Source organism: Camelus bactrianus, chromosome 4 (genome assembly GCF_048773025.1).
Source record: "Camelus bactrianus isolate YW-2024 breed Bactrian camel chromosome 4, ASM4877302v1, whole genome shotgun sequence".
NCBI classification, from domain to species: domain Eukaryota; kingdom Metazoa; phylum Chordata; class Mammalia; order Artiodactyla; family Camelidae; genus Camelus; species Camelus bactrianus.
In genome coordinates, this window is record NC_133542.1 from 44,490,105 (window position 1) to 44,503,482 (window position 13,378).

Sequence of the window (13,378 nt, forward strand, 5' to 3'; positions counted from 1 at the left end):
GTAATTTTTTTGTCCAAAACAGGACATGATGTAGTGGGTAAAAACACTGAGATAAATAGGCCTTTTCGGAGGTTTTATATTTTTCTGGCTAGGGGTTAGGCCGTGTTTACTGTTTACTCTAGCTATTATGTGAGAGGTTAAAATTTCCTCTGTTGTCTTTGTTTTTGTCTCCCCTGTTGTCTTTGAATTTCTCTAGAGACTTCTTAAAAATTGGGAATGGTTTGGGATGCATGGTTCTTTCATTGTTTTGCAGGGTCCCAAGTTGATATGAATAAGGTAAAATGGACAGGGAAGAATTCTATAGTTCTTTGGTTAGGTTTTAGTCTTTTAATGAGCCTGTGCCCCTAAGCTGTGATTTTCACAAGCACTTCTCAGTTTTGTTTTATTTTTTCCTCTTTAGGTAGGACAGGAAGGTTAGGGAAACTTTAGTTGAATATTTCCCTTCCCCCAGGATGGTTAGTCTTTGGATAAATTCCCAGTTGAGTAGGCTCTGGTAAAGAAGTTTCTCTTGAGGGCAGGCCTTATTAAAGAGAATGCTCTGGGCATATTTCAAAATGACTGTTTTTCCCCTCCTCTTACTAGAAGCAAGAGGATTTTTCTCAAGTCTTCACTGTGAGAGGAAACTGGTAGGGCTTGTGGAGATACACTCATGAAAGTGTGGAGGTCCCCACTAAGGCTGGACCTCCCTGAGTTTTAAATTCTCAAACTTGTCGACTTTGAAACTCCAGCAATTAATTAATTACTGTTTAGGTTTTTCTTCTCTGGCACTGGTTTCTGATCTGGTAAATAGTGATTCTCTGTATCTGCCTGTTTGTCTCTTCAATTTTTGGGCAGTGTTAGCCCTGGGACCTCAGCTCTCTTATAAATCTCTTATAAATCTAAAAAGAGTTGTTGATTTTTAGGGGTGTTTTTTCAGCTTTTTTTTTTTTTCAGCTTTTTCCTTGTTATGTGGTTGGGAGTGATAAATTCCAACTCTTTACATGCTAGACAGATTGAAAACTAGAAGTTTCCACAGTTTAGACTATAGCTGATAAAAGTGCCACAAAATAAGAGAATATAAAGAGATTTTTATATTGGCCCTCTAGAAAAAAACACAAACAAAACCAAAAATACCAATACCATAAGAATAAATTGAAAAAGCCCAACTTTTAAAAACCCCAATAAGTGTGTTAAGATCATCTACACACAGATTCTTAATTAAAGAATAAGGAAGGAATATGATATACAAAACAATGAAAATAAACTTTCAAGCTCATTCTGATCACTGATGACTTAAAAAACAACAGGTTTTCCAAATTGTTGGAATAATAGAAACTTTAAATAATAGAAATTATTATTACTATTATTATTAATTATATCTATTATTATTAACAATAGAAACTTTTAGATTAGTCCTGTTCTACCTATTCAAACATATTTCCATGATTCTCCAATATAGACTCTCTTCCCATCACACAGAACTCCTTCCCATCTTCTTCTTATCCCCATCTGCCATGCCTATTGTCACCAATTCATTCTGTTCCTTTACCTTGAAAAACTTATTTCCCTCTGAATTTCTTATCTATACTCATACCTCAAGGTTCAGGTCAAGTTCTGCCTCCTCTCTTTGATGCTGAATCATTTCCATCCCTGCAGATGAAGTGAACGCTTCTTGAGTTCAGGAACCATGATTGATTGATTGATTGATTGATTGATAAATATTATAAGACTTGTCTACCAATATCATAAAATGGGAGCAGTTGTCTAGTTTTCCTTCTGTGACTAAAATCCGACATAGAGACCTCAACCAAATGAGTCAGATATTTGCCTGCCTCAGTATTTGGTCAGTTTGACTTTAGGCTAGTTGAAATTTAAAGTACCATAGTGATTTTTAAAATACAGTGTCGGCTAACATATTGCTACTTAAACACACCCTTTTGACTACAAACATTTACATTAATATTTGTGAGTATGAATTACTCTCCTTTGAATGGGCAATTGGCAACAGATTAAAAACTTCTTCCAGAGAATGACTCAGTTCTTTTTTATGTGAGTTGAAGGATATGAACTGCTCTCAAAACTAAAAGAATACCCACCTATGGCCACATGGTAAGAAAACAAATATTCAAGTGCACATATACAGAGTATTTTTTAAGCTTGAAATCCCCATTAAGCCACACACACACACACACACACACACACACACACAATTAAAAGCTTGTTCATATTTGTAATCACTTTATATTATCTACATATTTAGATGACTGTTTGAAAATGTGGGTGTCTTTTTCTTAATTAAAGAGATGCAGAGTGAAAATCAACCACATAAGCCAACATTGAACTATCTATTTTATCCTTACTTCTCAGGAGTAGATAATGCCCCAAACTGTCTCTCTCTGGCTTTTCATGATTTTGATGAGTAATTTCTTAGACCTATGGGCAATTGTAAGATGGGATGTAGTGGGTTGGTAGGATGCCAGTGTGATTACTGATTCTAATGTTTAAGTTATTTATTGGTGTGATGTCACCACAGAGGTGCTGACCTCACCACCCTGGCATCCACATTGTTCCTCTTTATTGACTTTTCTACTGCAGTTGTGCCTATTTACCTCGATGTTAATAGAGTTTTAATTGAGAGGTCTCAAGGTCATGGACTGTTCTTGCATTGTTGTCTGGAGTCTTTCATTCAGGATTTCCTTCTGTATTCTTGAAAGACTTCATTTTCCCCCAGACATCTCCATTACTAGCCTCCTTTCCCCTACATGCAGTATTATAAGGCTGTAGGATTCTCATCAAGAAAAGAAGTGTCTGCTTATTTCCTGCTTTGCCCAACTAAAGATGTTAGTATTATTGTTAAAGGATGCTTGATTTACAAAGAAGGTTTACTACTGCACTGCCAGCTTTAATGTTTATTGGCTACTTGATCAATCACTAAGAAAGGAGATAAAGCACTTTTGAAGGTTGGGTCAATAGGAAAACAAACAAACAAACAAAAGTGATATCAGTTAATATGTGGTTTCACAAATATGTCAAATCAACATATAACTCTTTCAAGAGAACATCTATTAAACAAATCAAGATTAACATCTGTTCAGAGTAATGTCCATTGCTTTAGTGAGAAAATGACTTTCTAACTTATTAACATTTTCTAGTTCAGTCTGAGAATTTATCTATATTTTCTCTTTCTCTCTGTCTTTCTCCCTTTCCTTCATTTTCCATATGCAGCCCCTAATTATACACATGGAGATTTTATTTCAGTAAATAAAATTTTAACAAGCCCTTGAGAATAAAATGTCAGAGAGAGCTTAGAAAATTAAAATTTTGCCTAAGATAGTTTGGGTCAAGTCTACTGGAAATAATTATGCACAATGCCGGCACAAGTTTAAATGATCTTTTATCCGGCAATGATTGTTTAGAAATTTGAGAATTGCTTTTCTTTACACTGATTAAATAAGAATTAAAACTTAAATAATTCTTAATGGGCTAATATATGGAGCAACTCTGTGGTTAAGCCCAGTATGGCATAGTGTTTTTGAGTGTGCCTTTATAGGCATGATGTCTATGCATGTAGCTACGAAGCCAAATTTTATGGGTTCAAATCTTGGCATTACCCTTTATAAACTGTGTAAGTTGGGCAAATTATTTAACTTCTTTGTGCCTCAGTTTTTTCATTTGTTATGTAGGGTAGATGACAACTTACACCAGAGGACTGTTCTAAGGACTCATGGACAAATATCTATAAATTACTTAGAGCAGTGCTGGGAACATAGTAAATACTCAATAAATATTAGCTTAAAAATCACCACATCATAGATCAGTATGCTTTTGAAGACTTTCTGTTTTTCCTTTGGTACAGTTAGTAACTGCAAATCTTTAAAATATATTTGGACTTTGCTAGCTGACAATTTCTATGACAAAACTTCATATCATTATAAATTGTGATCCTATATTGTGAAATATAGAAGGCACATAAAAGCTTAAAATTTATAGGGCTATCTCAGGTACCTATCAGTAATACTATAGACAGCATAGTACATTAAAGTGACAGCAAGCTTCCCTATCTCTATAGTAACCATAGAATTCAAAGTTGTCTAAATTTTTTAAAAATCTACTTACTAGTATTCATAGAACTGTATATGTGGTATTGTGGCAGGTCATTTTAGTAGAATAAAAGGTCTTTATAAGAACTTTCATGGATAAAAAGGCAAAAACCTACTCTAGATACTAAACATTTTTGTATAAGTTGAAAATACGCTCTCTGCAAAAAGCCGATTGCTGTATTTTGAATCTTAAGATCAGAAGCTTGAGTTTGCTTTCTGGGTCTACCTGTATCCATAAACCTATCTAAATGTCTGTTTTTCTTGTCTGTACAATGGAGATAATAATACCTGGTTTTTGAGACTAAAAATAGATGATGTGTGTGAAAGCACTGTTTATATTATAGTGCTCATTAGAGCACTGTATGGTTTCAGTGTTTCCAAGACAATAAAGTTCTAATGTAAATTTTTTAGTGCTCCATAAAAAAGGAATCCTGTCATCAGATTAGTTTAGGAAAAACTGTGTACTTGTAGCAGCTGCTGTTAGAGCTCTGCACATATTCCCAGGCCTCCCCACTTCTATGCTGGGCTTGACTTCCCACTGCCTGTTTTGGAAGTGCCCAGAATTCATACCTACTAGAGCAAGTCCATTCCAGTACCTGACAGCAGTGGGTGTATAAAATGAGAGATTTCCTGCCCCTCAGATGTGGTAGTTCTACAGTGTAGATCCTGCCTTGTGTCCCAGAAGTTCCCTGTGGAATTATGCTCCAGTTGTCCTCAGTACAACTGTTTTAACACTACAGTCTTAATTGGCTGCCTTCTCTTCCTTTCTCACTTTCCTATTCCCTACCTGTGATTTCTGCATCTCCCCAAAATGCCACTAGTATTCGAATATCTTCTTAGGATCTGCTTCTGAGACAAACCATGACAATAGAACATCTTCCCTTGTGGAAATTCACAATTACTTTTGCTTATTAAAGACATTGAGAAGCCCAGAAAGACTGACTGATCTTTCACAGTGTCTTAGTCGTTCCAGCCTTCAAAATCATTTGCCAAGGGAGGAGCTTGGATCATATCAGTGGTCATTTTTAGCAGTATTGAACCCTTTAAAGACTGAAATCTCATGTGGGGTTGCAAATTACAAAAATTAAAATCCTTTCTTATATATATAACATTACTTTATGCTTATAATTTATAATACTAATTTGTTATAAAGACATCAGTGAGAACAACCTAGCTATTTGGACTAACACCTAAATTTGAAAATTGGGGGTTTGAATGATAATCAAAGTCTTTTATCAACATCATCACCCAGTTTATTTCTGCATTTTGTTTGTTTCCACAGTATTGGAGTCATAAAATTAAATACTTACAAGTAGTAACTGTTTAAATGGTTTTCTTTGCAATTTCAGAAGTGTTTTCAAGTTGAACTGAATCAAAACCTTAGAAGAGGTGTGGTAGAAGCTGTTAGCACCAAAGATAAATCAATGACAATGTATAAAAACTACTTACACACTGTCATTGGTAAATGTCCAATTAAGAGGAAATTCATACTCGTGCATCTAAATATTCACTTTTATATAGGGAAATATTTTTTCAATATCCTTTATAGCAGTAAAAAGATGTTTAAAATGGTAATTTATTACATTTTAAATACTTAAATGCCTGCCTTTGTCAGAAAGTCACAAATTTTCAACCAGTAAAATTTATAGGTTTATTTTGCTTGGCATATTAAGTTAAAAGATTTAGTTTGTTTCATTACTGACAGTGTATCTGTAGTTGTGAGCACTGTGACGTTGTAATCCTTACAAACCAAACTGAACTTATCCCATCTATTAAAATTATCAGGTAGTGGAATCATATTATGTTTCAAATGTATTTATTTAATGAGGTTTACTTTATAAACAAACAAATGCATTCTCATTTAAAATATTCATACAATAAATACTACTGTTTTGGTCCAGAACAGCCAATAAAATTTAATATAAAAGGCAAACTATGCTATTCTCTGCCACTGTAATTACAAACAGTTCCCAGACTATGAAATATAAAGAGCACATACTTTGTGTGGCTTGTCCAACTCTATTTTGGGATACCCTGGCATTGTTCCAGCATCGGGGTCATCTGCACAACACATATTTGAACCTTTTTAATAGGAGCCTTAGCTTCTGTGTGTTTTGTTTGTGCCATCCTTTTTGACTATCATTACAGATGTCATGTCACTTTTCACATTGATACTATGGCAAAAATGTGTCTAAGTGCTTAAATTTTTCTTTTCCTATTGTGTGTGTGTAGTGTTTGTACAAAGCTACAAATCTATCTTCTGTTTTCCTCCGTGAACTTATTAAAAATGAGTAAGAGCTCTGAAATATCTTTATTCTTGGCCACCGATTTGTAAAGAAATACACTAATGGGGACTTCAATTCTTCATGTACTTTTTTGAATTTTGGCCTGGATTTTATTTTTCATATAAGGATACTAATTATATTATTCAGCATCTGTATCCCCAACATAACATGCACTGGAATGCCAACACAGCAGATTTAAATAAACTCCACCTAGATTACCTCAATGCTGTATATACTTCTTCATGTGCAGTGGGATTTCTTACTTTGAATGATTCTTTAAGTGCATTTTCATTGTCAGATTTTAGTTTTGCTTGTGTGTCTACCCAGGCACATCTACAAAACGCACCCACAAAGTTCTTGGGTTCCACAGGAGCAGTTTAAGATCTCTTTCTTATGAGGAATTAGAAATGGAATTGAAAGTCAGGATTTCCTGGGTGATCACTTTCACCCTTGCTGTTCAGAGACTACATTTGGTTTTTTGGGTCAGATGTAGAAAGTTTTGCCACAGGCTCATCATCTGTGAAATGGAATTAATGCAGCTCTGAAATCAAATACAGAGAGCAGCAAATAAAGGCCTTATATAGTGCCCTTTGAAGCCACAAAGGAACCAACTATAATTTTTATAGATTAGGGGACAGAGATGGCTAGATTGTTTGGAGGGTCTGCAAAACTTATCCAGTAACAATTTCAGTAATAGAGTTCTGAAATAAAATCTATTTATTTATGTGTGTATTCAGCAAATATTTGTTATTTATGCCATGCCCTGTCTAGGCTCTGAAAATACAATTGAGAACAAGATAGTCACCCTTCTTCCCCTCTCAGATCTTACATTCTTCAATGTTATGATAAGGAAAAATGCAAACTACTATGGGAGCATATAGGAGGAGAAAGTAACATGATCCAGTTGGTCAAGGTGACAGGGAAGATTATTTCAAGTGGATCAGGATATTTATACCATGAAATTTTATTCACAGCAGTTGGGATCCATATGTTAGAAACAATTTTTCTCAGATATAAGGAAAGAATCACTATAGATTTTGGTAGAGTCAAGGGTTTTAATGTCAGCACTGTGTCTGGGTTCACTTATGTTATTAACTCAAAACTAAGTTCTACATTAAGGACTGATAATATCAGTGGCTCTTGGAGATAACTTAGACCTGTATTTCAAATGCAAATCCCAATCACTGTCTATTTTCCATATACTCTGAAAATGAGTGATTGTGAAATAACTATGACTGTACCACAATAGTCACCCTAGAGACAGAGAACTGCTGAATAATAGTTTTAGTACAAAAAGATCTTTACTTCTTCTATCAGAAGACAAATAGGCTTTCCCAGAATGAGTTGTTTCAGGTTCAGGCTATGAGGGACATTATGAATCAGAAAACTGGCTTTGGAAAGAAGTCTTCAGTAAATATTTAATCTGTGTGATGCTGATGGTACTGGTAGTAATTTTTCTCTCACTTTATTAATCAGGATTTAAATATGTAATAAAATGTCTTACCTTATTCCTTCCAATTTCTGGTCTTGTAATTTTAGAATTAATTCTTGATGCTTTCTGATTGTCATTAATCAGTTTTTTTAAAAGCCCACATGACTTCCTATTTATGAAAGAGATCATCACATGCTGTGGTTTGGTCCTTAGTATGAGTTCCCTAATGGACTACTTTAGGCTGTCAGGGTGAAAATGAGGGCAGAGGTGCTTTGTGGTGGTGTTCCAGTGGGAGAAGAGGGGGAGAAAAAGTGAGTGGGTGGGTACTTGAGACTCATTTTCACTTGCTTTGAATTTATCCTGGGGCGAGGCTTGGATATGGGGTATTTTAAAGCTCAACTTTCAGATCTTGTTATTACTGCTGGAAAAATTTGCATATGCCCAGATTAGAAAAAGAATGATGAGGGGGAGTAGCAGAAGAAAAAAATGGTCAGAGAGTAAAGACATTTTTGAGCATTTCTGTGCTCAATCAATCCACTTCCCACATTTTAAAGATGAGAAAACTGAGGCCAACAAAATAGATATGTGTTTATTCTTGAAATCAGAAATCAGAATCAAAAATCTGTTGTTTATCTTGAATCACTAATTGACTTTCCTTCCCTTTTCCCCTCTTCTGAAAACATTAGAGAAATCATTTGTTGAATTAATCTAACCTTGGGTAAATAGCTGTGAATCTCCCATTGTGTGTGGTCTCCAGGAATCTTACCATTTCTGGGTCTCGAGGTTATGCAGTGAGTGAATGTTTGTATGTGTGTATGTGGGGGTAGGAGTGTTAATGGTTGATAGCCACACACATGTGTTTAGAAAATCCAAAGTGCATTTGGCCCTAAGCAGTTTCCTCCTCACCTTGTTTCTAAACCCATGTGTATTTCAAGAGAATCTTAATCCATATGTTCCCGATTTACTTTCACTAAGTCATCTGCATGTTGTTGGTAAGAGTCCTTTGATGTCTACAAAGACTTATGAGCAATTTTTATGGCCTCTCTGAGCCTTTGTTCTTTCAAGAGGCAAGATGTGCTTTGCCTGCATGGATGGTGCTCTCATTGTTAACAATCAGAAAGTTTTCTAAAATTTGGAAAGGAGGAAGAGTGAATCCTAACCTTGACCAAAGGCCAATTCTTTTTCCCAATGCCAAAAACTGTAGAGAAAAAGATCTTATCTGACTCAAGAAAGGAATATGCTGTCAACATTCCAGCATCCCTTTATTTTGTGCTTTGATCCTTCTGTGTTCAGGCAAATCAATTCCTCTTGACTTGTTGGATAGGATAGTTTTTTAAAATATTAATTTGTGCTCATTATTCTTTCATTTATTTTCCTTTCCTCATTTCACACAGGCATTCAGGTCCTTAATAATTCCCTGCCTCAGAGAATTTTTTTTTTTAGTAGTACTGAGAGCAGAATCCTAAACTTATTAAAGTCGTTCTGTAGGTACCCTATTAAAGTTATTATTAGGGGCCGCAGAGAGTAAGAGAGGGAATTGTCTTCCAAGGCAGGGAGTTCAGGGAGGTAATTCCTTTGACATGGGAAAAGAGAATGATTTGGTCCTTCTGGATTGGGGCTCATGTCTTACTCCTGGCAAAGTCTTGGGTAGATGACAAAATTTCAGAAGTGATGGCCAACTAAAACACTGGGAACTGTATATACCCTGAGTTCAGGTGTTCCAAATCTAGTCCAGTTACCTACCTTCAATGCAAGGCAGAGAAGCAGCTAAGCTGCCTATGACCTACAGGAACCATACAGGCTGGGTTACTCAGCGTCTCCGTAGTAACCAGTGTGGAACAGTGTGAAAACTTCCTGATGTTAAGCAAGACCCTGGGACTTTTCCTCTTGGGATAGGTAATCATAACTGACACTGTATTTCCTTCAGTAGGATGAAGCTCAAGTCAGATTTAAAACAATATAAAGAAAATGTGGGCATATGATAATTCTGGATTACCTGAGTTTGTGTACTAAGATTCATTCTGCTATGCTTACCTATTTTTATTTTAGAGTACCATAAATATTAATCCACAACAATCTTCTAGGTGATGATATCCTGTGTCAGGTTCTGGAGTTGGGGAAGTGGTCAGTGATATAAAAGAAGCTTCCATCTCTGTCAAGTTGCTTACAACTGAACTGTAAACTGTCACATTGGTTTTTATTAACTTTTAAAGAATGCCTTAATAAATTCTAAGCACTGTACTAATTGCGTTAAGTAGATTATCTTTTTAAATCTTTGCAACAATTCTACAAGGCAGAAACTTTTATTATCCCCATTTACAGATAAGGAAGCTGATGTTTAGAAAGATGGCAACTTGCCCAATATCATACTGGTAGTAAATAATCAAGCTAGAACCTGATGAAAGTGTTTGATTCTAGTTTCCTATAAAATAGTTCATATAATTAAGTGTGGGGTTAAAAATAGAGACTGACCAAGTTCAGAAAGAGGCATCAGTGAAAGCTGAAGTGATCAGGGCTAGGCTCAGGAAGAGGTAGAATTTAAAATGAGTCATAGAATAGTAAGATTACAATATAACTCAGAAATCATTTAATCTGTTTCCTGCCCTTTACAGATATGGAAACTGAGCCTGCATACATTGACTAAATTTAGATAAGCAGAGGGGAAAGGCAGAACAACATGACTGAAGGTATGCATGCAGGAGCAATTTTAGTATAGTCATTTTTCTAGTAAGAAATCAAGCCACAGGACAGCAGAAAGTGATGTGGGGAGAAAAGGAAGTTACAGTGGATATCAGGAGAGTGTGGAGTGCAGAAATTGTAGAGATCTGTGAATTCTAGGTTATAGCTCTGAACTTTATCTCAAAGTATATATTCTATCTTAGTATCTTGAATGTTTGTTTAAAAGACCTATCTCTGGATACTGTGCCATATCTAAATCAGACATTTTATCTTGATAGGGGCTGGGCTTCCTCATTTGCCACAGGCCACCCCCCTACCCCTGCTGCATCTCAGTGATTCAGATATTCACTGAAGTTTGAGGGCTTTTTCTGTAGACAGTGGGGATTAGGTGCTTAACAGACACTGGAGATTGCAGCACAGAGAAGAGGTCTATGAGGATTTATTAGGTTGTAGAACATGGACTGGATACCAGAGAGATTAGCCCAGATATGGATGTTAGTCACAATACAGCACGGGGCTTATCATCATGGAAAGAATCTTCAGTGGCTGTGGGAGCAAATGGGAACAACTGAATAAGGCTTAATTTGAACAAAGAACTAATAGACCTGGTGACCAGTTAGGTTAGAGTGATCAAATCAATCACTAGTCCTGTCATCGCTCCCTCATAAATAGTTCTCAACTACTTACAGGTTTCTCTGTCTTTCACATCTCATGCTGTTATTGCCCCTGCCTTCTTGTAGTTTCCCTGACTTAATCCTTGTCCCATCCCTCCTACCATCCATTACCCACTATTGTGAGAGTGATCATTCTAAAATGCAGAATGCGCCATGTCACTGTTCTACTTAACAGTGTTTAATAGTTCCCTATTGCTCTTGGAATAGCTTAAATTTCTTTATAAAGCATACAGGGCCCTTCAGGGTCTGGCCTCTATTGCTTGTAAACTCCTTACTCTCTTACCAGTCTCTGCTCCTGCTCATCTCAGCTGTGCTAAACTTGGATCATGTCCTTTTTACAGCCCTGAATCTTTGCACATGCTCTGCTGTCTTTTTGTAGAACAGTTTCCCTTTCCTCTTCTCTGGTGAGCTTAGGTTTCATATCCTCTTGGAAGCCTTCCTTGACCACCACTGTCCTGCCCAGACTGGATTAGGACTCCCTCTTATGTGCTACTGTTGTATTTCACTTTTCATTTATGGTGCAAGCTTCTTGAAGGAAGGCCACGTCTGATTTAGGGTTGTAACCCAGCATCTAGCACAGGGCTTGGCCCATGGTAGGTCCTCATGACATGTTTGTTGAATAAATGAACATACGATGATTGAAAAAGAGGGAAGAGCCGAGAATGTTACCAAGGTTTCACACCCGATTACCTGAAGGAGTGGTAATGTCAGAGCGTTCATTTACCTCTTCAAGAACTCCCACCTCAACCTTAAGGAGACACAGGGTCCTTTTCTTTCTCAGGACAGAAACAATAATGACCATCATTCCAAGATCTAATATATTATAATGGAATCGGGTTCCTTGACACTTAGAAGTGGACAGCAATCCCTATTGGCCAAAAAATGATCAGACTGTGCCTAACAAGATGAGAACTAGTATTTATCAACTCTGTATTGGAGCAGTCACATTAAGACTGAAGGTATGCAGTTGTTTGTTAAATGGCGGGTTTTGCCATTTAAAAGGGACCTTTGTTCCACTGTGAGAGGGAGAGACAAGAAACAGGGTGTCTTGATCCTGGGGAGAAGCAGCAACCTACTTTGTGTGTTGACTTTCTGTTTGTGAGATATATAGTCAGCATTTCTAATGAATCTGCTGGAAGCGGCTGGAATATTATGATTTATAGCACCTTCCCACTCTCTATCATAGCATTTTATTAGATGGATGGGAAGCTGGTAGTAATGAGGTTAGGAATGAGAAAACATCCATCAAGCCCTGCTACATCTTCTCAGGAAAGACAACACACTATCTCATATGTCACAGGCAGTGATCTAGGTCACGATGATATAAAATGCATGATTAAAACCAAGCATTTGACACTAGATAATAGGCATCTAGTTAAAAAATAGCTCTAGTGTTCCTGACTTTTAATTAAACCCAACTCGTAAATATGCACTGTGGTAAATATACTGCAGAATGGGGCTTGTTTATATTCGACCACATAACAATTACCTCTAGAATGGGTGCTTTATTTCACTACATGGTGTTATTAGTCAGGCGATGGACTGAAATACAAATGTTAAGCCAGTGATGTCAGAGAGTCATGCCACAGCAGTGCCACCACTCGACTCCTGCTCTTCCCTCCCACCTGCCCTGGTTTTCCTGCCTTCCTCTCACCCTCTCCACCAGAGTTATCAATCTAAAATAAAACACATTTAATCATTTCCAGCAATCTCTCACAGTACCTTTTATTGCATCAGTAATGACTGGAAGAGAGAAGATCTTTTAAATACATAACCTTGGCATTCAGTAAATCTGCCCTGTTATTGGGTTTATTCTTTGACAGAAGATTTATTTATGAGAAAGTTTTCTTTTTTAAATACCAAGTCCAGTACTAGAATACTAATAAAAAATCAGATGAGGAAGAGTTAGGAAACAGACTAAGCAGATTTGTTTTTTTTCATTTCATTGGGTATTTGGAAATTCTTGGATGATAATATGGATCATGGACTGAGCACTGGTCTAAGATCTAGATTTAACGCTGACACTAATTCATTTTCTGACATATATTGCCTCTTAGCCATGCAACTTTGGTGAGTGTTCACATTTGAAAAGGGAGTTTAGGTAAGACCTTTTCCACGATCTCTTCCCCTCCGGTGGTCTATGAATCTGTTAAATCAATGTATCTCAAACTCAAATGTCATAGAAATCTCTAGATCTTGTTAAAATGCAGATTCTGATTCACCAGATGT